At 31.5% G+C, this 25,243-nt stretch overlaps 1 pseudogene; it reads left to right on the top strand.

Annotated features, from left to right (window-relative positions):
• The first annotated feature begins 249 nt into the window (after positions 1-249).
• The window catches only part of LOC123640522, a 43,745-nt pseudogene continuing 18,751 nt past the window's right edge, over positions 250-25,243 (top strand).

The raw sequence follows: 25,243 nt of genomic DNA, 5'->3' as shown, positions 1-25,243 counted from the left end.
AGACTCATCATGAAGCAGCTTCCACTGGGTGACTCTGGCCTCTGATGTCTAGTAATGCAGATTCCTTCTTCTGTCCCTCCTGTCTGGAAATAGCCTCCTGCTGCTGCTAACCTCTGTATGGATTTGTGATAGCCTACTTATCTTCTCCATCACTTCATAATCATGTCTTTCATTAAATTCCATCTGTTTTAAATACCCAAGTGGTTTCTGTTTTACTACTGGATTCTGTTTGATATAGGAGGAGACAACATGACATTAAGATCAGAGGATGTAGGTTCCGGTGGTGCTGAAGAATTGCTGGAATCAGGTATCAGAGGGAGTAAATCAGAAGAGAGGAATTGGTAGTAAACAATGGGATTTTCAAATTGAGATTAAGGACAGCTTGTTATTATTGATAATGACTATCAAGTTTGACCACAGAAATGAATGTCAGAGATACTTGAAAGAAAGTGTCATTGTAGGAGTAGAGGCATTGGAACTGAGTTATAGCAAAATCACTAAGAATTCTGACAGAAGTAGTGTTGGTGAGAATGTATAACTTCCTCAAGAAATGAGTATATTGACCTGGAACATAAATAACTGCAACTTAACTGGGTAGTCTGAAGGCATTGGATTTAAAATTGGAAAGGACGTTTTTTAGGAAAAGAGGAGAAGAATGATCTGGAAACAACTCTCCTCATCTAAACTCCTAAGTAATAGAAATGTGGAAAGAAGACAACCACCACTTGAGAAAGCTCAAGAAAAGCAGTGTCCCCAGGGAAGAGCAAGTTTTAAGGCAAGAGCAAAGGAGTGAGGAGAATATCAGACAACGTGATGAGAATATGTGGGATTTTACTGGTGTGTTTATTTCCAAAAGGACTCAGTGGAAGGGTTTCTGAATTTAAGAACAGTGGGAAATGTGGGTCAGAAAAGCAGATGTATAGACTCCTATAGAAAGGACAGTCTGGGGGATGGGAGATCAACAAGTTCTGGATTTCTTGAAGGGAGGTAGAATTTTTACCTCTTGGATATAAGACAGGTGGTGGTATTAGAGCTTTGAGTGTTAATGAGGGATAGGGTGAGGAGGAGTGTAAATGGCAGTTAATGACTAAGAACTCTTGGACCTGTTACATTTGTCCTGTTTATGAAGTTGGGATGAGTCATTTCCATTCCTCCCAATTTCCAGGTATTACGGCAACTGTTTTCTGACATATACTTGACATATATTCGGAATGAAATTTTTTTCCCATTCCCATACATGATCAATTTCTTACTATTTACAAGTTATCCAGAAAAGCTAAAAATGCCCATTATACTTAACCCTTATACTTTCAAAAATGGCAAATATACAATACTGAGGGAAATGTTTTTACTTTATCATCAAATGAATTTTAGTGGTTTACTGCTGGATTTTTTTTTTTTAAAGTCTTACATAAATGTCAAACTGGCCCACTGTTTTCTACCATTCACTAACTTCTATTTTTTTTCCTGATTTATTTACCCTCTTAGATAAGCCACACTTAGAGACTTGTCATCTTAAAATTCAGGACTGGCACTGGCGCTTGGTCAATAGGCATTCTCTAAAATACTCTCCAAAATATTATAATTGACAACATTGTGATTGGCACCTGTGCTTTTTCCCCAAGATGCCATGTATATAGAATTGTTGAAAGATTAGCGTAGGGTAAGGATTTTAAAAACCTTATATTTGTCAGCCTTTTGTAAGTACCTGAGTAAATAAGGTATGTGTAGATTTGCTACTCAGGCTATGATTTTGCTTGATTCATTTTATTCAGTCTGTGATTATGGAATGCATACTGTGCTAGATACTTGGGATATAAAATTGAATTAAATGTTCTGTTGCCTTTGAAGGGCTTTAATAGTGGTATTTAAACTTTGAAAATTCTATCCATAGTACTGTATAAGGCCTACTGTTTGAAGAAAATCATTCATTATTGTACTCATTAATTATTTCAAGCACCCTATGTCCTTAGCATGGTACCAAAATAAAGAATAAAGAACCATAATGTTATTCTATCTCCTAAAAATCTATTTTTTCCATTTATAATTTTACCTACATAATTGTATTATTTTTGGCTCTTTCTCATTATATGATGTTATATTGTAATTGAAATTAGTCTTGCTTAATGATAAACAAAATATAGTCCCTCATATCCACAAACATATTTTTAAGTTATAGGTACACTTTATAGCATTAATAAATGTTTTTCATTGAATAGGCAATGCTGATTTTAACTATATACATTTTCAGTAGTTTCTAAGTCAACTAGTTAAGTGACAGGTCCCTAAATCATCCAAGCCATCAAAGAAATCTGCACATTTCTCAACAGCTCAGCTGTTTTCCATGTATAAAAAAAACATACTTATGGCATATTTTGAAAAGAAAATTTTTGAGAATAAATTACCATTTTTACTTCATTTAGATAACCCATACCTGGAGAACTTTGATAAGTAATGCAGGAGTTGGCATTGTGAGAATTTTGGATATGATAAAAATTTTGGTTAAGCATTTAATTATTTGAATATGGATCAAATCTATTTTTGCAGAAGTAAGATTAATGGAACTTATGGTATATACATTCATAAGAGTTGCCAGATTTCTCTACAAAATAATTGTTGCCAATTATATTACCAGAAATATATATATTTGTCCTTTTCCTGTATCCATATTAATACTGTTACTGAATATTAGTTTTGGCCAACTGTGGGATATGAAATGATCTTATTGCTTTAATTTTAATATTCTTCATTACTATTAATAGTGAGGTTGAACAACTTTTCCTATATTTATTAGGAATCCTACTTTCTTCCTCTTCAGTTGCTCACAATGGTAATATTTAGTAGAACTGTAGTATAACATGACAACCAACATATTGGTATTCATACAATCCATGGATCCTATTCGGATTTCTTCAATTTTACTTGTATTTGAACATGTGTGTGTGTATGTTTATGAGGTCTGTCTGGAAAGTATCCAGCCATTGTTACTATAATGAGAATGGTTCATGCAACATCGATGTAACCTGGCTGCCAAGGAGAGTTAAATGTTATGTGCATGAGTGAACAATGACAACTTCACTGTACTAGTCAGTGTAGTGCTAGACAACATTGAGTGAACATGTGCACTGTGTGGTCATCGCATTCAAAATGACTGAGTAGTGCAATGAATCTGCATCAAATTTTGCATTAAGCTTAAACAATCCTCCCCAGAAATTATTAGGATGATTCAGAATGATTTGGGGGACAATGCAACAAGTGCAGTGCAAATAAAACTGTGACACAAATGCTTCAAAAATGGTTGAGAATCTGTTGAAAATGATTCATGTTCTGGAAGGTCTGCAACAAGCAGAACACCTGAGAATGTTGAATGTGTACTTAAGAGACGCGGGGTGAAGTGTGTGAGGTCCTAAAGTGCCTCCTTTGAAGGGGACAGAGGTATCATCGTCCTACGTACAATGTTTCTTGTATCCTGTATCTTCTTCAATACACATCTCTATTTTTCATATTACGTGGCTGGATACTTTCCGAATAGACCTCATATTTAGTTCTGTTCAACTTTATCATATGTGTAGGTTCACATATCCATGCTCACAATGAAGAAATGCTGAATAGTTCCATCACAACAATGATCTTTCCTTTATATAACCACAACCACCTCTCTCCCATGATTCTCTGCCACTGCACCTCTACACTTTACTCCCCAGCCCTAACCACTGGCATGCACTAACCTGTCCTTCATTTCTAAAATGTTGCCATTTCAAAATGTTTTATAAATAGAATCACAGAGTTGGTCACCTTTTGAAATTGGATTTTTATTTAAGCATAATGCTTTGGAGACTTCTTTAAGTTGTTTCATGTGTGGATAGTTTTTTCCTTTTTATTCAGAGTAGCATTCCATGCTATATATGGAATAAACATTTTGCTTATTCATTTACCTGTTGAAGGATATCTGACCTGTTTTCAGTTTGAAGTTATAATGATTAAAGCTGCTATGAACATTTTTGCACAGGTTTTTCATAAAGATAAGTTTTTATTTTTCTGTGATAAATGCTGAAATGATAGGCTGTATGGTAATTGTATGTTTAGTTTTGTTAGAAACTGCTAAACTGGTTCCCAGATTTTCTGTACCATTTTACAGTCCACCAGCAATATATAAATAATCTAGTTTCTTTGCAACTTTGCCTGCATTTGGTGTTGTCACTATTTTTTTTAATTTCTCTTTTAGACATTCTGATAGATGTAGTGATATCTGATTGTGGCTTTAATTTACATTTTCCTACTGAGTAATAATATCGGGCAGCTTTCAATGTGCTTATTTGGCATTTTTTATGTCTTCTTCATATATTTTGCCCATTTTCTAACTAGATTTTTTTTATTGTTTGTTTTGATGTTGAGTTTTGAAAATTTGTTGTGTATTCTGTACACAATATCTATTAGATAAAAGGTTTGTAAAAATTTTCTCCTTGTCTTATCTCTTCATTTTCTTTACAGTTTTTGGCAGAGCAAACAACCTTATTTTTGATAAACTTAATGTTATCAATTTTTCCATATAGCAAAAGATTTTGTTTTTGATGTGGAGTCTAAGAACTCTTTACAGCACCCTTGGTCTTAAAGATTTTCTCTTATATTTTTTCTAAAAGTTTTATAGTTTTAAGCTTGACATATAAGTCTATGATACATTTTATTAGGTATTTTTGTTTTGTTTTTGTTTTGTTTTTTTATTAAAGTGTGAGATTTAGATCAAAGTTTTTGTTGTTTTTGAAAAGATTATTCTTCCACCACTGAATTTCTTTTGAACCTTTGTCAAATATGAGTTAAAAATGTTTCTCTTGGTCTTTCAGGCTCTCTATTATTTATTTCCCCTTGTTTGTGTGGCTACTTTTCCAGCAATACTACATTATTTTGATCTCTATAGCTACAGACTAAGTTTTAATATAGGGTAGAATGATTTTGTTTACTTTATACTTCATCATTAAGATTGTGTTAGCCATTCCAGAGCCTGTGTATTTTCATATAAATTATGAAATGAACTTGTCTATGACTACAAGAAATTTTGTTAAGATTTTGATAAAAATTGCACTAAACCCCTATTGATAATTTTGGGGGAAAATGACATCTCTACTATATTGATTCTTCCATGAATAACAGGTACATCTCACCATCAATTCCAGTCTTCTTGATTTCCTTTGTCATCATTTTGTAATTTTCAGCAGACAGGTCTGTATATAGACTGTTAAGTATTTACCAAAGTATTCCAATGTATTTGGTGTAATTGTAAATAATATTGTGTTTTTATTCAATTTCTTCATTTTCATTGTTATTATATAGAAATGTGATTACTTTTTCTATTGATCTTAAATCTCAAACATTTAGGATTTTTTAATATTTTCTTGAGATTTTTACATAGATGATCATGTGGTACACAGATGATGACAGTTTTATTTCTTCTTTTTCAATCTTTAATTCTCTTCATTTATCTTGCCTTATTGCTCTGGGTATTATTTCCAGTACTATGTTGAATGAGAGTGGAGTGAACAGATATTCTTACCTTATTCCCAGTCTTAACAGGAAAACATTCAATCCTTCACCATTAAGAATTATATTAGCTGTAAGTTTTTGGTGATGCTCTTTTTCATGTTGAGAGAATTCCTAATGTTTTATGAGCTTTTATCATGAGTGGTTATTAAATTTTGTCAAATGTTTGGTGTCAATTGATATAATCATATGATTTCTTTTATTTGTTTGTTACCTGACAAGGCAGATTGCATGATTGGTTTAGAGTTCTGAACCACCCTTCCATATCAGGAATAAATCTTACTTGATTATAGTCTACAATTATTTTTTAAAAATTTGTATTTGATTTTCTAATATTTTGTGAATGCTTATATATAGAAGTTTTTGCATCAAAATTCATGAGATATATCAGTCTGTAGTTTTGTTTTGTTTTCTGATTTTGTACTGTTGTTGTCAGCTTTGGTATCAGGCTAGTACTAGCTTCATTAAATGATTTGATAAATGTTCCCTTCTCTAAAATTGTTAATTTTCCTTTAACAATGTTTATTATGATTCTCCAGTGAAATCATCTGGGATTGGTGGTGTTTTGAGGGAGCTTTTAAATTATGAACTTAATTTCTTTAATGATTTATTAGGCTATTCAGATTATGAAATCCATCTTCGTTGAGTTTTAGTAGTTTGGGCTTTTTGAAGAATTGGTCCATTTTTTAAAAGTTGTCTAATTTATGTTCACCAAGGTTTTTACAGTATTCTCTTCTAATATTTTTAGTAAGTATAAGATCTATATGATATCCCCCATTTCATTTCTTGTGATGATTTGTGTCTTTTTAAAAATTTTGTCAGTCTTACCACAGGTTTATTAATTTTATTGGTTATTTTGAAGAACCAGACAGTGTTCGTAGATTTTATCTATCATTTTCCAGTTTTCAATTTCATTGATTTCTGCTTTATTTTGTTCCTACTGCTTGCTCTGGGTTTATTTGATCTTCTATTTTCTAGTTTCTTCGACCAGCCTTTGTTCTAATGTGAACATTTAGTTCTATAAATTTTTCTCTCAGCATTGCTGAAGCTGCATCTCTCACATTTTGGTATGTTGTATTTTCATTTTAATTAAATTCTATGTTTGTTTATTTTTTTTGAAACTTTATGTTTTACCTGTAAAATATTTAGATGTGTGTTAATTTTCATGTGATTAGAGATTTTCTTGTGGTCAGTCTATTATTGATTTTCTAGTTTGATTTCATTGTTATCAGAGAACACACACAGTCTGATTTTATTTGTTTTAAATTTTTTGAGGTTGATTTCATGGCTTAGCATACAGCCTATTTTGATTCATGCATTACTGATTGTTAAAAAATGTGTATTCTGCTATTGTTTGGTGAAGTATTCTATAAATGTCAATTAGATCTTGCCAGTTATTGAGTTGTTCAAATAATCTACATCTTTTGTGATTTTACGTCTAGTAGTTACCTCAGTAGCTGAGCATGAAATGTAGTCTTCAATTATATTTGCAGATTTGTTTTTTAGTCCTTTGAGTTCTGCAAGTTTTGCTTTTTTAATTTTGAAGCTTTTCTGTTTTTAGTGAGGATACATTTAGGATTATGATGTCTCCTTGTTAGATTGACCATTCTGTCATATGTGATGTCTCCTTGTTTGTAATAATTTTCTTTGAAGTTTACTTTATTAGATTATATATCTATATATACATATATATGTATATATATAAAGCAACATATACTTCCTTTTCTTTTAATGTTTTGAATAACATTTCTTTTTTTATCCTTTTACTTTCAACATAACTATATTGTTGAATTTGAGGTGAATTTCTTCACTTAGCTTAAGGGAAGAGAGCCTCAGATCCACATGCTTCCTAGGATGGGCTCCTTATTATGGTTAGGTCTCTTTGCTGGTTCTGTTCACCTTTATGTGAGCATGCCAGTGGTGTAAGAAAATATCAGGCCTGAATAGGATGGAGAGCATTTTCCCTGGACACTTATTGCCAGCATTTCTGTTCATCCTTTGCCATTGGTATTGGACTCACCTGATGTCAAAGGGCAGTCATTTCAACCTGGTAAAAATATTGCCCTATGTAACCTGCCTTTTTTTGCTAGGTTTCAGGTCAGGAAATGCCTGGGTGGCCTTATTCTGTTGGGTGGGTGGTTGTAAGACATACTGCTGATGTGTTGTTTTTTTCCAATCCTGGCTTTCCAGACCACTTGTCTGAGTTGTCTTTTGGTTGCTTCTTGAATTATTTCCAGGGTTTATAGTTGTGCTTAACAGGGAGAAGAAGAAATAGTTCTATATCATCTCCTCCAGACTAGTAGTTACGCTCTTTTGTTGACATCTTGAAAATTATAATTTTAAAGCTATGAAATTTATCACTGTTTTTCTTTATGATTTATACATTTTTGAATCTTGTTTAAGAATCTTTTCCTACACTGACATATGATGTTATGTATGTTCAACCAAAATGCATGAGTATTTACCTTTAATATTAAAATCTTTAACATACCTGAATTTAATTTACTCTATGGTGTGAAGAAAGAACCCAATTTTTAAATTTTCTTATGAGCTAGTGAATTTTCCTGGTACCATATACTAAGTTTTCTGATTTGTTAATACCACTTCTTTCATATATTTTAATGTATATGTGTTTCTAGGCTATAATTTTTTTAACGTATTTATCCCCCTGCTAAGATGACAATATTTTATTTCAATAACTATAATAATAATGCCTTTGCAATGGGTAAAGTGAGTTACTACATATTTCTAAAAATTTTTCTTGTGTTTTTACACTTTCCATTTAAGTCACCTTTCAAGTTCCATTAAAAATTCTGTTGTGAGTTTCAATGAAATTTGCTTTATAGCTTAATTTGGGCAGATTTGCCAATTTTACAAGTCTTAACATTCATAAAATATATATCTCCATTTAAGCATTCTATTATAATATTTTATAATTTCCTCTGTCAATGTCCTTCATACTTTTGATAGATGTATTTCTAATCATTGTTATTTCCTATGGCCCTGGAAAATTTTCCTTCTTAAATTTTTCATTATTGAATGACTTGTCATTCATATATTTATGTATTGTTTCAGCAAGTAAACGTTCTGAATTCTCTTATAATTATATTAATTCCTATGTAAATTGCTTAAATATTCTCTGTAGTCATTGCTATGGTCTGAATGTTTGTGTCCCCCTAAAATTCATGTGTTGACATCTAATCACCAATATGGTGGTATTAGGAGGTAGAGCCTTTTGGAGGTGATTAGGTAATGAGGATGAAGTACTAATGAATGGGATTAGTGCTCTTATGAAAGAGGCCTCAGAGAGCTACCTTGTCCCATCCACCACGTGAGGACACAGGCAGAAAGTGTCCTCTATGAACCAGGAAACAAGCCCACACCAGTCACCGAATCTGCCAGTAATCTTGGACACTTCACTTGAAAACTTCATCTTGGACTTTCTAGCCTACAGAACTGTGAGAAATAAATTTCAGTTATTTATAAGCTCCTTTGTCTATGGTATTTTGTTATATCTTTCTAAACAGAATAAGAAAATCAATCATAAAATTAGAATCTATTTTTAATTTTTAAATTTACCTTTATTGTTTTTCTGATCTTCATTTTTATTGTATTTTCTGGAAAAATGTTGAATAGAAGAGCTATTGCTCTTAATTTGAAAGGGCCCACTTCTAAGATTGTATTATTTAAACATGACATATTTTCATAGGTTTTTGTTATCTACTCTTATTAGTTACATAAATTTCCCTTTTATTTGTAGTTGCAAAGAGTTTCAATTTTTTCTTTTCATAATTGTGTATTAAAATCTACCAAATAAACTTTATGTGTCCATTTATAACTATTTCTCTTTTAATATGCTATAAAATCAATAGATAGTAAACTATCCTTTAATTTCTGAGAATAATTATATATTTGGCCATGATGTTTTACTTTTGTGTATACATTACTGGTATAGGTTGTTGAATTTTTAAACACATTTTTATGTTTGAAAATGAGATTAACCTATAATTGTTCCGGCACTGACATAGAGAAACAATTAATGTGAAGGTTATGTAACAGTATAATAAAGTATTCTAGAAATTATCATTTTTACCATATAATGAATAGAATAGATAATATAAAAATTATTTGTTACCTGAAAGTTTGCTAACATGATTCATTTAAAATTTTCAGTAGAGCTGTCTGTTTTTCTTCAGTGTGAATGTATATGTATGAATGTGTACCTGTATTAAGCAGATGTCTCTCTGCAATATTGGTTGTTTGCAGTCATTTTCTTTTATTTTTGTATCAAACTTCTTGTCTTGATCACACTTCTCACAGGTTATTTTTTATTTTCATTATTACTTCTTATTTTAGTCCTTTATTATTCTTCATTAAAATTATTATTACTGTATAATCATGTGTCACCAATAAACTGATATTACTTTATTATTTTATAATTATTTTGATGCTATAATATATTGCTTATATTATTAGTTTCTTTGATTTTATTCTTATATTCCTATTCTTATACCCACTTTCTGTTTTTGTTCAGTTGCTTTTTTTATTAACCCATTGAATTATACATGTAACATTGATTTTCAAACATTCTTTTTTACTAGCATATAAAAATTTAGGTTATACTTTTTTATAATATTACTTTACTCAAAAAGCACAAGTATTAGATTTAATATGTTTATCGTCATTCAATTCTACATATTTTTAATTTAAATTTACATTGATTCACTTTTGAACAATAAAATATTTTAAATTGTGTTTATTAATCATTTTAGTATGATCCATATATTTTGTAAAATTTGCTTTTGCAGTTGTTTTTCTTGTTTGTTTGTTTGTTTGTTTTTGAGACAGTCTTACTCTGTTGCCTGGGCAAGTGTCCTGGTGTTAGCCTAGCTCACAGCAACCTCAGACTCCTGGGCTCAAGGGATCCTCCTGCTTCAGCCTTCTAAGTAGCTGTGACTACAGGCACATACCACAACACCTGGCTAATTTTTCTATTTTTTTTTTAATAGAGACGGGGTCTCACTCTTGCTCAGGCTGGTCTCCAATCCTGAGCTCAGGCAATCCTCCTGCCTTGGCCTCCCAGAGTGCTAGGATTACAAGCATGAGCCACTGCTCTGGCCTCTTTTTGTACTGTTTTCAAATTTTATTTTCTTATTTTTGATATCTGCCTGAAGCAGGATTCAAAGTGATTCCTTCCAAAAGGGGCACTGCCATAATTTTGGGGGGGGGGAAAAAAAAAAGCAAGCAAGAGAATAAATAAAGAAAACTTATCTGAAGAACTATAAACCTAGTACTATACTTCCACAAGGCAAGAAATTAATAATAACACCAAAAGGTCTACTAAAATAAGTAAATGCAAACTACTTTGATCGGATAGTGCCATATTTGAAACTGAATGAAATATGCACAGGGGGAAAATGTGCCACTAAAGATGCACTCCTTATCCAAAAATACACAGCACAAGAAAATTGTTTTCCACCATGAACTAATTTCAAAAGTATGAGAGAAGAGAATTAGCATCCCCAAGACCAACAGAACATAATCAGCAAGAACATCAATAATACGTTTTGAAAATAAGCAAATTTATAAATTAACAGACCAATACAAACTTAACAAAGATTTAAATAATATGAACAAATTAAAAAGGCAGATTAAAAAATCAGTGAACAGGTAAAACCACTCTTTAGCACAGCTTGAAAAGATAATTAGTGAACTACACAGTAATTATAAAAAAGCAGGGAGGGTTAAAAAGATTGAAAATCTAAATGAGTTGTTAGAGGCATGGAAACTATAATGAGGGGTTTAATAATAAGAATTAGAGAAAGTGGAGAGAGGTAATTTTAATGTAGGTAATTGTGGATATTCCAGTATTGATAGCAATCTTGCCTTTCCAAGTTCAAGATTTACAACAACTTCCGAGAGGAATAAATCCAATTTTAAACATTTGATAGGAAAAAAAACCCACAAAACTCAAATAAAAAATCTTAAAGCTTCTGCAGAAAAAAATAAAATACTAGAAAAAACAACAACTGGATTTCAGTAGTCATCTCAAGTGCTAGAATAGAATCACATCTGATAAAGGACTTGAATAATGAACTCTTACAACTTAAAAGTAAGAATGACATGAAATCAAACAACACTTTAAAAATGGAAAAAATATTTGAACTGACACTTCACGAGAATCATTATATGAATAGCAAATAAGTATGTGAATAAACATTCACTACCAAATGCAAATTAAAAGCAGAACTACATACCTACCCAAATGGTGAAAACTTAAAAGTCTTAAAGTACAGTGATGGATGTGTACAAAATCTCACACATTTCTGGTGCAAATGTGAAATGGTATAACCACTCTGAAAAACAACAAATTAAGATTGATAGTTATTATCTTTTCTTCTAAATATAGGAGAAAAAACACATTTTATTTATTACATATTGCATGGCAGTCATTGAGGTAAGAGTTTTATAAGACCTTAACTATATCTCAATTTTAACTATTATTACTATCATCAACTCCTATTAAAAATATGAAATAAAAAAGTGAAACTAAAATAACTTGCCTAAGCTCTCATAGTAGTTCAGATATGATATGAACTTTCTTTTTATCTAAACTGTGGTGTGGTATAGAATGCTATATTTAATCAAATTCTTGTCAGCAGTATGGATTTTCAGCCTTCAAAGGATAGAAATGGATTTAAAAAAAATCTATACTGCAAATTATACATAATTCATTCTTTCTCTAGAAATTGATAACAGATTTTTCCTAAACCATTCAATGCAAAACACTAGTTTCATAGGCAGTCAGTAAGTATGTGAATAATGAGTACCGTGGTCAACTGCAGGAATATATTTGGGAAAAGCTGAGGTAAACAGCATAAAATTTATTTCTTTAATTCAAGATTTTCAAAACACGGATAATGCCAATTAATACTGTTCATTTATATAATAATATATAACAGTCAACAATACCTATATGTATTTTACTACAGAACCCTTTTTTTCATAAAACAACTTGCAGGACTAACTTAGAGTTAATTTATGATATCTTCAACATTTTGCTCTAAATCATAATTGTATTGAAAATCATTTAAATTTGCACTATTGAGGCTTAGAATTTAACAAGTTATTTAACAAATAACCATAATGTCTCATTCTCCAGTAGAGAGAACCATGTTTCATAAGAGTGAATGTTTAACAAATATAACAAGTAATGCTATCCAAAAAAATTAAAAACAGAAAAATATAAAACATTATTTGAGTATAATCTTTGTGTTGTGAAGATTAGATTAAATGGGATAATCTGTCATGCTCTATATAGACCCTTCTGAAGATTTTATTTCTTCCTTTTTAATTTTTTTAATAATTTAGAAAAGCAGTTACTAGGAAATATGGAGTCCTTTAATCAAAGCTTCATCTAGCAAGATTTTAAGAGTAAATATAAATCATAAGAAAACTAATAATAAAATAAAAATAATGATTCTTTTCTCTACCTTTATTATAATGGGCAAGGCTATACTTCTATGGCAAACTGTACAAAATTTGGCTCAACCTTTCAAAGGTTATTTCTTGCTCATGCCATATGTCTACCATGGGTTGGCAGGAGAACCTTCTTTATAATGGTCTTTCAGGGACTCAGTATGACAAAGGCCTCATATCTGCACAAATAAGATCTCTGCAGCAAGGAAAGGAAGGGTTGGAATTTGACACCATCAATCAATCCCTTCGACCTTCAATTGACATATATAACAACTTCTAATTTCATTGACCAAAACAAATCTGGTAATTATGTCTATCTCCAAGTGACAGTCAATTGCCATATAATCTTTTGCCTGGAAGAAGAAGAATCACAGTATATGTGCACAAACTATGATCAACAGTTATTTAAAACTATTTTATAAAGGTTTTTAAATGTTATTCCATGTTAAACTTTTCAAAAAGTTTAGTAATAAAGTGATGTAAACATTTTTTAAAAGTTTCACTACATATTGGTTTATGAGGGGATGAAAAAGAGATACAATATCTTAAATCTAATAAGGTTGGGTTTCGGATTGAATGTGGAGGTTGTATCTGAGAAAATAGATATGTAGTACTGAAAACTTTAAGTCACAGTGGAACTATTTTGGTAACTATTTTTAAATAGTAATTAGAAATGTTTCTTCATTTTCCATACATTGCACATTAAATGGAGTTCTACCATGTTTGGGGCAATGAATAAAATTATTGAAAATATATAATAGTGGATACTTTTAATCATGTTAGAGCATTATAGAAGATAAGAAACATGAAGCAATTCTCTGCCCATACAAGGAGCCCTTATTTAATCCATGTATTAGCTTTGGCAAATCATAACTGAAGTTAAATTTGAATAAATAAGACATTTGAGAAACATATTAATAGAATTATTAAGTTTAGTCATTAAAGAATATGTATGTGTGTAATACATAAAGAGAAATTCTAGATGGTAAGAAAAGTCTCAACAGAATATGAGCTTTCAGAGAATTTGGAATCTATTATATAATTATGTAGCTACAACAATGATAAAAGTTCCTGGCCAGGTACTCCATACGTGTATATAGGCTACACTAATGACTGAAGGAAAAAAAAATGGATGAATCACTGAGGACAAAGTAAAGTAACATTTTTTAAATTCACCAAAGACAGATAAAGATACCATAAGACAAGAAAACTATAGGCCAATCTCTGTGATGAATAAAGATACAAAAATATTAAACAAAACTAGCAAACAAATCCACCAGCACATTAAAAGAATCATACATTGTGATCAAATGGGATTTATTGCTGGAATGCAAGAATAGTTCAACTTACGAAAGTTAACCAATGTGATATACTACATTGATTGAATAGAGAATAAAAATCACAAGATCACCTCAATAGATGCAAAAAAAAAAAAACAACAAGTTTTACAAAATTCCACATCTTTTTATTATAAACATGCGCAACAAATTAGGGAGAGAAGGAACTTATCTTAATACCATAAAGACCATATATGAGAAGTCTACCACTAACATAATACTCAACTATGAAAAATTGAAAGCTTTTTCTCTAAGATCATGAACGAGGCCAGTATATCTATCTCACTGTGTCTACTGAACATAGTACTGGAATTCCTGGCCAAAGCAATTAGGCAAGAAAAATAAATAAAAGGCCTTCAAATAACAAAGAAAGAAGTACAATTGTCCCTGTTTACAGACAAGATAATCTTATATAGAGAAAATCCTAAAGATTCTATAAAAAAAACTATTAGAACAAATAAATAAATTCTGTAAAGTTGAATAATACAAAAACAATATATGAAAATTGGTTGTGTTTTTATACACTAACAACAAACTGAGAGGGAAATCTACTTACTATTGTGATATAGTTACAAAATAATAAAATACTCAGGAATAAATTTAATATTTATTATATTCATATAAATAATATACATTTTAATGAATGGATTTAATGGATTTATTTACTTCATAAGGAGGGGAAAGATGTGTACACTGAAAACTCTAGTACACTGATGACAGAAATGAAAGATGACACAAACAAATGAAAAGACTATCATGTTCATGGATTGGAAGACATAATATTGTTTGAATGTCCATAACATCCAAAGCGATCTATAAGTTCACTGCAATCCTTAGCAAAACCTCATGATTTACAGATTTAGAAAAAAACAATGTACAATTCACATGGAAGCACAACATGATAAATAACCAAACCAATCTTGAGTAGAAAGAACAGAGTTGGAAGCATCATAGTTTCTGATTTCAAAATATATTACAAATCTACGGTACTCAAAACTGTATAGTACTGTTAGGGTCAGAAAAACAAGAGGTAATGGAATGGTAGAGGCAGAAAAACAAGGGGGAGGAGGAAACAGTTAAAGAAAAACAATAAGAAGGAATAGTTACAGAAAAATAACCAGGGAAACAATTGTTTCAGTTTCATTTCATTATTTCATTTAAAGAATGGGGTAATTAGACCATGGAACAGTGATCACCAATCAGAAAATAGAAAAACATCATGAACAGTGACTTTCCCCATCACATATACAGGAGAAAGGAATGTCTGGAACATAACCTTTAAGTTATATCCATACCTGGAAAAATCCAGACCCCAAAACCCATGACATATAGTCATAAAAAATTTTTTCTGACCTTTACATCAACATATACTACTAGCATATAAAAGGAGTAATTTCAGAGTTAATTAGGGTCTTCTCCACTGGCGTAGACAGACCTGTTTCCCCTTAGGAAATAACTTTTGCTTTGCACCCTTAAACTTTTTTTTACAATAAATTCTTCACACATACTTGCTGAGTGTTTGTCATCTCTCTCCATTGTGCGGGCCAAGGCTTGTGATTCTTCCAAGCCAGAGCCCAAGAACTGGGGCAACACTTCAGAGTTCAGCCATGAACAGGACCGTTACTGGCATAAAGGAAGACATATAGACCAATGAAATAGAACAAAGAATGCATAAATAAATACTCACATATGCCATCAACTGACCTTCTGAAAGGTTGAGAAGAATACACAATGGGGAAAGGACAGTCTCTTCAACAAACAGTGTAGTGACAACTGGATATTCATATGCAAAAGAATGAAATTGGACCTGTATCTTATGTTATGAACAAAAATCAAGTCAAAATGAATTAAAGACTTAAATGTAAGGCCTCAAACTGTAAAAATCCTAGAAGAAAATGTAGAAGGAGAACTTTATGACATTAGTCTTGGCAAGGATATTTAAGGACATAACACCCAAAACACAGGCAACAAAAACCAAAGTAAACAAGTAAGGCTACATTAAACAAAAAAGTTTCCATATAGCAAAGAAAACAATCCACAGAGTGAAACGGCAACCCACAGAATGTGATAAGATGTTAATCTCAAATATATATGTGTGTGTGTGTGTGTGTGTGTGTGTGTGTGTGTGTGTATCTTTTAATTCAGTAGCAAAAAAAATTAAAACTCAAGTAAAAAAGGGGCTAACGTAATGGCTGGGTGTGGTGGCTCACGCCTTTAATCCTAACACTCTGAGAGGCCAAGGTGGGAAAGACTGCTTGAGCTCATGAGTTCAAGACCAGCCTAAGCAACAGTGAGACCCCATCTCTACCAAAAATAGAAAAAAAAACAAATAGCCTTTATCACAAATAGAAAAAAATACCTAGGCATGGTGGCATGTGCCTATAGTCCCAGCTACTTGGGAGGCTGAGGCAGGAGGATCACTTAAGCCTAGGAGTTTGAGGTTGCAATGAGTTGTAATGATGCCATTGCACTCTACCCAATGTGACAAAGTGAGACTCTGTCTCAAAAAAAAAAAAGGGGTGGGTGAGTAAGCACTTGAATAGACATTTCTTGAAAAAAGACATAAATTGGCCAATGTCATTTAATATCAATGACCAAATGACCAACTACTCAACATTACTAATCATCAGGGAAATACAAATTAAAACCTCAGTGAGATGCCACCTCACTCATTTCAAGATGGATATTAAAAAGAAGACAAGTGTTGGAGAGGATGAGAAGAATTTGAAACTCTTGAACACTGTTAGTGGAAAATGCAGATGGTATAGCTGCTACAGAAAAATTGTATGGAAGTGCCTCAAAAAATTAAAAATATAACTTTCATGTGATCCAACTATCCCACTTCTGAGAATTTATACAAATATATTGAAAACAGCATCTGGAAGAGACTCTCGTATTCACTGCAGCACTATTTACAATAGCTTATCAACAGATGTATGAATAAAGAAAATGTGGTATACACATACCACATTTTTAAGCCTTAAGCCTTTAAGCCTTTTAAGCCAACATTATTAAGCCTTAAAACATAAATTATACAATATGGAACAAAATATTTAATATATGAAACTTTAAGACATTATGCTAAGTGAAATAAGCCAGTCATACAAAGAAAAATGGTACATTATTGTACTTATATATCTAAAATAGTTGTATTCATATAATCAAAGTGTGCGATGGTGGTTGCCAGGGCTGTCAAGAGGGGGAAATAGGAAGTTGTTAATCAGTGGGCATAAAGTCTCAGTTAAGGAAAATGAATAGGTTCTAGAGATCAATGGAACGACATTGCACTTACAGTCAAAAATACTGTTTGGGAAACTTAAAAATTATTGTGTTCCTACTATAATAAAATAAATTTTTAAAAAAAGCTTTTAAAATGGTGAAATTAGATATTTCTTTGTGGAAAAAGAATCTTCATATCAAATTTAACTTACTGTTTACAAATTTTAAACTGTGTATCTTAACTCACAGAAATATCAATGTTTTAAACATAAACCATATTTTTTATTTATATTTGCCTTAAGTATTCTTTGATAAAAAATTAATTCCAGTTGCTTGGTAGCATTTACCACAAAGTGAATTTCAAGACATCTAAATATTAGTTATTTTAATACTAATGGAATAATTTATAAAATACTATTAAACTAAAATATGCTATGATATATTAGTTATTAATCTTTTTATGATATATTCATTTGCATGAAATTTTCACAACTGCAAAATGATGTGGGAGAAAATTATAAAATAGATATGATAGTTTTATTTTAAAAATGAATTAGGGGAAAAACAAGAAAATCAAATTACTTATTCCTTTATAATAAAAAGATTGGAATTTCACTCTAATTCTTTAAATATGCAATGTTTTAGACCACTTTGACAAGACTAAATTTCTTTTTAATAGTGCTGGCAATAAAATTCTGTTTACAGAAATGATTGCTATTATTTTTATATATACCTTAATAACAAATATTAATTGAAAGTATAAAATAAAGATTTATCTTTATTTATCTGTAATAATTAGCAAAGATTTTCATATTGCTTAAAGTACTACTTTTGGTTACTAAGATGGGCATTATATAATACTTTAATGTCTTTTAAAAAAAATTATTCTTATACATTCTGATAACTGTTTTGGATTTGGGAAAATCAATAAAACCAGAAAATTGTTAGTACAACAAAAGAGAATTAAAAAATAATCAGAAACCATACCACACAGAAAGGCAGTATTTTACTATTATTCTACTTTTCATAAATAATATCTTTCATACTTTTATGTGATCTATTTTTTCTCCCAACAGTATTCTGGAAAACATTGCCTTTTGATAAATATAGGTTCAAATAATCACTTTCAATAACTGCTTATTACTGAAGATATATTAAGTACATAATTTATTTAACTTACATTATAATAATTAACATTAGGTTGATTAAATTTTTTTTTGCTAAAATATATCATTAAAGCTACTTGGACAAGGCATCTTTCTGTGTTTGTGCGTATAACTCCTTAGATTAAAATCTTAGAAGTAAGTTAGACATAAATTTCAAAGAAATTTGACTTAAGCCCAGCCATCATCTACATAGGCAAACTTCTCTTCACTCACTCTCTCAGAGGCTGACCTATCTTCTTTAATATGTGGTTCCATTTGTGCCTATGCTTATTTATACCTGGACAACTATATTATTTTCTAAATATCTGCTCATGCATCTGACTCCTTATAGGTTTTCAGAAGGGAAGATGTTATACTAGTTTATATGGTCAATTATTTAGCATTTAATAAATATTTGTAGATTTGAATGATTTTTACTAATAGTATAAAAATAATTTAGATCCATAATATTATAATCATTATAAATCCTCTTGAATTGTAGAATTGTTGTGAGATATTCTAAGGTTCCAAAAACTCTCTGGGATATACCCAAGATGAAGCTACCCCATACTGGAGATATTTTAACTGCTATATCAAGTAGACATGAATAATTATTTAAATAAATAAATAGTATCATTAATAATTAAGTAGTAGAAGCAATGTAATTTTTAGTGGAACCCTATAGTCTGCATTTCTCTCTGTATAATTTCTAGTATGAAATTCCACTCTACTGATAGAAACATAGATACAATTGAGTCTCCTATAATATATTCATATATTCAATATTCAATAGTCTCTGATTGTCTTTCTTGAAATCCTTGCATCTGGTCCAGCTTGGGAAAATTGAGTATCAAGATAAACTTTCTTACTGACACTATTACCTAAGAAGACACAATGTATGTTTTCTAGTGTTTGTTCAATAATTAAAAATAAGCATAATCTCCAAGGATATAATCTCTATTCAAGGAGAAGGTTGGTAATATTTGATTTTTTTTGACATTTTAGTCAAATTTTTAATTCCATAAATATTTATGGAGGAGCATGTATGTCAGATACAACAGAAGGCACAAAGAGTTACATATAAAACACACTTCTCTAAAATAAAGAGGTTTAAAAATAATAAGGTAATGCAATAAATTTCTTTTATTCAATAAATAAAAGTATTTATTAAACACATCATTGCTAGGCCCCTTGCTAAACATACTACCCAGACAATTAGACCTTATAATTTAATGGGGAGACAGACATAATTTTTTTATAAAAATTGTATTATAAGTTGTAAAAAGCATGATGAAATAATAGATAGATTGGGTCTAATTTAAATTGGAGCATCAGAGATCTTTCTGAAGAATATAAGAATGAAATGAATAGCACTAGCATAATACAAAGTTAAATGGCATAAGAAATAGAAAAAAGCTGCAAAATATGTGATATTTTAAGTGATGAAAAAATGTGTAAACTTGATAGAAATCGTCATATTTGACAAGAATCTTGAAGCACATATATAACTTTTGTAAAGTAAAAGGAAGAACATTCTAAAAGAATGGGTCTTCATAAACAAAACAAAAAAAGCTTCCTTGGAAAAAAGTGGGATACATTTAAGGGTTCATGCTGTCACAATGTCATTCATGCCAAAGAGTAATGGGATGTTGTGCGAGTGCAGACCAGATTGCTAAGAATCTGGTACATCATGATGCAGCTTTTGAAACAGAATTTAAAAGATCAATGTCAAGATAAATGAATGAAAGAAGCAATACTGGCACCAGAGGAAGAGAAAATAATTTTGTGACAGAGAAGAATTGAAGCTGGCTTACTGAAGAGGGATCAGTTGAGTTGAACTGTAAAAGATAATAGAATCTTTATGGAAATATTTAAGAGAAACAGGTGCTCTGGGTGTATCCAACAGTGTAAAAAAATGAGTAAAAGGTGAAAAGGGCAGGTTCTGTTTAAATAAGTAATTCATATGATTAGAAAGAGACAGAGGACTTACGAAGGTGGAACTAAAGTTTGGTAATTGCGTTTAAATGTGAAAGGCCTTATAGCACGTCAAGAAGACATGAGTAAATTATGGAAGCAATGAGGAGCCAGGAAGATTGTAATTCAAAAAGTATGTTTTGAGTTGAACTTCAGAAAAGTAATTCTAATTACATTTAGGATAGATCAGAGTCAGAAAATTTATATGCCAAACATTGCTAGATGTGGAAATCCTTGTTGTTAAACAGTGAAGCAAAGAAAATTTTACTGTTCTCATAGACCTTATATTGAACTGAGGAGCCAGTAAAAAACAAAATAAAACAAAACAAAAGATTTTAATAGCAGAAAGTTCTAAGGAATATGAAAAAAAATACTGTGAAGAGGATATATTAACAATAGGCTTGTCACTGACACAGAGGAAGAAATTTTTTAGCAGGGACCTAAATGAAATGAAAATGAACTCTATGGAAATATGTGAGGTGAAAGATTTTAAACACAGGAAACAGCAAGTACGAATACTTAGAGCGTAAAAATAAGAAAAAAAAAAGGAGGGGAGATTGGCATAATTAACGATAATAAAAAGGTTGCATGACTAGAGCAACAGGGAGGTGAGGAAGAGAGATCAAAGCTGAAAGTAGAGATGGAACAAGGGTCTAGACTATTAGGTTTTAGGGACAATTTTAAGGACTTATCTTTTTTGATAAAGATCATAAAAAATCACTATTGAATTTTCAGTTGGTGGGGGGGGCGTGACCTGATTTATAATTTTAAAATAAGATTTTAGATAATTTAAGTTTGAATGCAGAAGAATAGATCTGGCATTTCTCTCTCTCTCTCTCTCTCTTCTCTCTCTCTCAAGAGAAATTGTCCAAAAGCAACAATGAAGTCAAAAAATGAAGAATAAATGTTTCACTTTTAGTGAAATTAAGTGTGGACTAAAACCCTAAATATAAAATTATTCAAAGGCTTCCAAAATATAGTGAAGATGAAAGCGCAGTATATGAAGCAAAAGGCAAAAAGTAAACCAACAGTCTAAAAACTTAAAAATGACAGCAAAGCACCTTCTCAAACATGAGAGAGCACATGCTTACATCATGTTAAAACCTAAATCTCATACTTCCAAAAGTAAAGATGGGGGTATGTATTAAGAACAAGAGATACTCTGGAACCAGCATGATTATCAGAAGTAGAAGAGTATTTCTAAATAAGAAATCACATTGAAAAGGCATTTTTGCAAACACCAAGTTCTATGACTGTGAACAGGAGAAACATTGCTTCATGAAAATCTTACAGTTATTTATTCTGACTGACTGAGAAGTAAAGGCCACATGCACTAACCACTCAAAATTGTAGGCCATAAGTAAACTTACACTTAGCCTAGGACACAACCCTGGCCACTCACCTACACAACTTACTTGCAAATGAATGGTTTAAGGAAATTAAAATTCTATAAAAATAAGTAAAATAAAAAAAATGCAACCCATGGAAATTATTTAAAAAACAGAATGGGATAGAAAAGTTACAATAAAAATTAAAAAAAGAGAGAACAAGAAAAAAATGACAGGTAAACCACCGTATGAAATAGTTGCATCAGAGTAGGTAACCAAATATTTTTGATGAAGTATAAAAATTAACAGGTAATAACATTTACAGAGCATAAGCACAAACCATAATTTCACCATCTCAAGTAAGAAGACAGTAGGAGCAGGTGTTGTGTTAGTTGGCAAGGATCAGGGAAAGAGTAGAATGAAATTATAAAACTATCAAAAAATATATCCAGGATAGAAAATGGATTTTTTTTTTCGTGTGCAGATGTCTTTTTTATTTTATTTCAGCTTATTATGTGGGTACAAAAGTTCAGGTTATATATGTTGCCCATGTGCCACCCATCCCCCGACTCAGAGCTTCAAGCGTGTCCATTCCCCAGACAGTGCACATTGCATTCATCATGTAGTTATACCCCCATCCCCTCCCGCAACCCCATCCCCCTGAGTCAGAACATTCAAGCGTGACCATTCCCCAGACAGTGTGCAACACACTCATCACGTAGGTATACACAGATCCCCTCCCCCCACCCCCGAACTCAATCCGATACCCAATTGATGTTATTCCGAAATGTGTACTTAGGTAATGACCAGGGAAACCAATTTTTTAAAGAGTTTAAAAAGGATTATGGATAAAATGATAGACATAAAGGACAGATAAACAGAAAATAGTCAAAAGGAATACAGAGCATAGAAAATGGGCAAAAGGAAAGAAAAAAGTATCAATTTATTTGTTAAAAGGCTGATAAGGGCTACAGAGAAACAGCAGAAGAAAAAGACAGATAAAGAGAGACAACACTTGTATATTCCCATGAAAGAAAATAGATATAATGGAACAAAACTATTTTTTTAAGTTTACAGAGTAGTCTTTTCTTATTTGAGTTTCAGTTACTCATGGTCAACCACAGTCTCAAAATATTAATATTAAATGGAAAATTCTAGGGATAAACAGTTCATAAGTTTTAAATTGAGCACTGGCTTTAGTACTGTGATGAAATCTCATGTTGTCCCACTCTGTTCCACTTAGTATATGAGTCATTCGTTTGTCCAGTGTATCCAGGCTCACCTGCCCAGAGTCACCTAGTAGCTGTCTCAGATCACTTCAGTAGCAGTCAGATCTTATCAGATAGACTCTTGAGGTATTGTAGTGCTTGTGTTCAAGTAACACTTATTTGACAATAATGGCCCTAAAGAATAGTGATGCTGGCAATTTGGATGTGCCAAAAAGAAGCCATAAAGTGATTCTGTTAAGTGAAAAGGTCAAAGTTCTTTACTTAAAAAGGAAAGAAAAAAAATTGTATGTTGAGGTTGCTAAAATCTATGGTAAGAACAAATCTATCCTTAAAATTGTGAAGAAGGAAAAAGAAATTTTTACTATTGTTACCATCGCAACTTAAACTGCTAAAATTATGGTTAAAGTGCAGGACAAATGCTTAGTTAAGATGAAATATGTATATAGGGTTTATTGCTATCTGCAGTTTCAGGTATCTACTGGGGGTCTTGGAATGTATCTCTCAAGGATGAGGGGAAACTACTGTCATCCAAAAGAGTCTTGAAAGAAAAAGTGTCATATCCCGGGAGAAAATGTCCCCAACTGTCAACACTGAAGTGTATCACACTAAATTTACTGGACATTAAACATAAAATCCTATAAGAAAAGATGCTTTAGGCAGATAGACAAAATAATACAAGTCCTTTACATTGAAATTAAAGGGGAAAAAAGGCTAATCTCAGAATTCTTCTGAAGAGCCTTTATTGCTAGAATAAAAAGGAAAAATACCTTCAAAATCCTCAAAGGAAGGAACTATGATCCAAGGAATTTATATGAAGTCAAATAGTTTTCAAGAATAAATCAAGGCCTGTCACAGTGACTAACACCTGTAGTCCTAGCACTGTAGGAGGCCAAGGCCTAGGCCTGAGGTCAGGAGTTCGAGACCAGCCTGAGCAAGAGAGAGACCCATCTCTACAAAAAGCAGAAAAATTAGCCGGGTGTGGTGGCAGGTGCCTGTAGTCACAGCTACTCAGGAGGGTGAGACAAGAGTATCACTTGAGTATGGGAGTTTCAGGTTGCAGTGAGCTTTGATGATGCCATTGCACCCTAGCCTGGATGACAGAGTGAGACTCTGCCACAAAACCAGAAAAATAAAAAAAAAAGAAGAAGAAAAACAATAAAATATTTTGAAGATGTAAGACCAATTTACACAAACTGTTTCTGATCTAAGTAGACAAGATGAACAAGCCAACCAGAAGACTACCAGAAAAACCTCGGGGGTGGGTAATTGGTGGAAGCATTTTATATCAATACATTTATCTACAGATGTAAGGTTAAAACTAATATGAGGTTTTGGGTGAAGGAATAGAAGGTATGTATTTTATGCCTTAATGTAGAAATGATATAAATATCAAATTTGGAGGAAAGAGGGTAAATAATGAGTCCTCACTTTTTTCTAATAGCTGACATCAGAAAAGTGGAACTCCAGAATTTCTCAAATCAGTAAATATAAGTTGGCTAAAATAAACTTTTGAAAGAGAACAATTTTCAGCTTGTATTGCAAAACCATCATAACTCTTTGCTGTACGTGAGATAAACCTGAAGGAAACTGATTCATACAATTTTTTAAAAATGTGCAGAGATATAAGCAATTCAAACATAAAGAAATAGAGTTCACTGTATCAATAACAAACATTAGGCCAAAAGGTATTAACTGAGACAAATCAGGGCTCTTTATAACATTAAGGGATGCCAATAACACTGTAGATAATTTTAAATATCTATACATCAGAGTTTCAACATACTTATACAAATTTGTAGGAAATAGACAATTCAGAGGAGAAAAATATATTAGGAAAACAAGTATTTGAGGGAAAATAAAGTTGGAACACATGGATATTAAAATAAATGTAATTTAAAATTATAGTAAGCCTCTATTTTTGCCAAACTATTTGCACATAATTTTGATGCCAATATTCTATAACTTAACCAAAGCATTTAAATGGATGAATTTTTTAA

The sequence above is a fragment of the Lemur catta genome, chromosome 6, assembly GCF_020740605.2.
Source record: "Lemur catta isolate mLemCat1 chromosome 6, mLemCat1.pri, whole genome shotgun sequence".
NCBI lineage: Eukaryota > Metazoa > Chordata > Mammalia > Primates > Lemuridae > Lemur > Lemur catta.
Note: the sequence above shows the minus strand (reverse complement) of the source record. Positions and strands in the feature narration are given on the sequence as shown.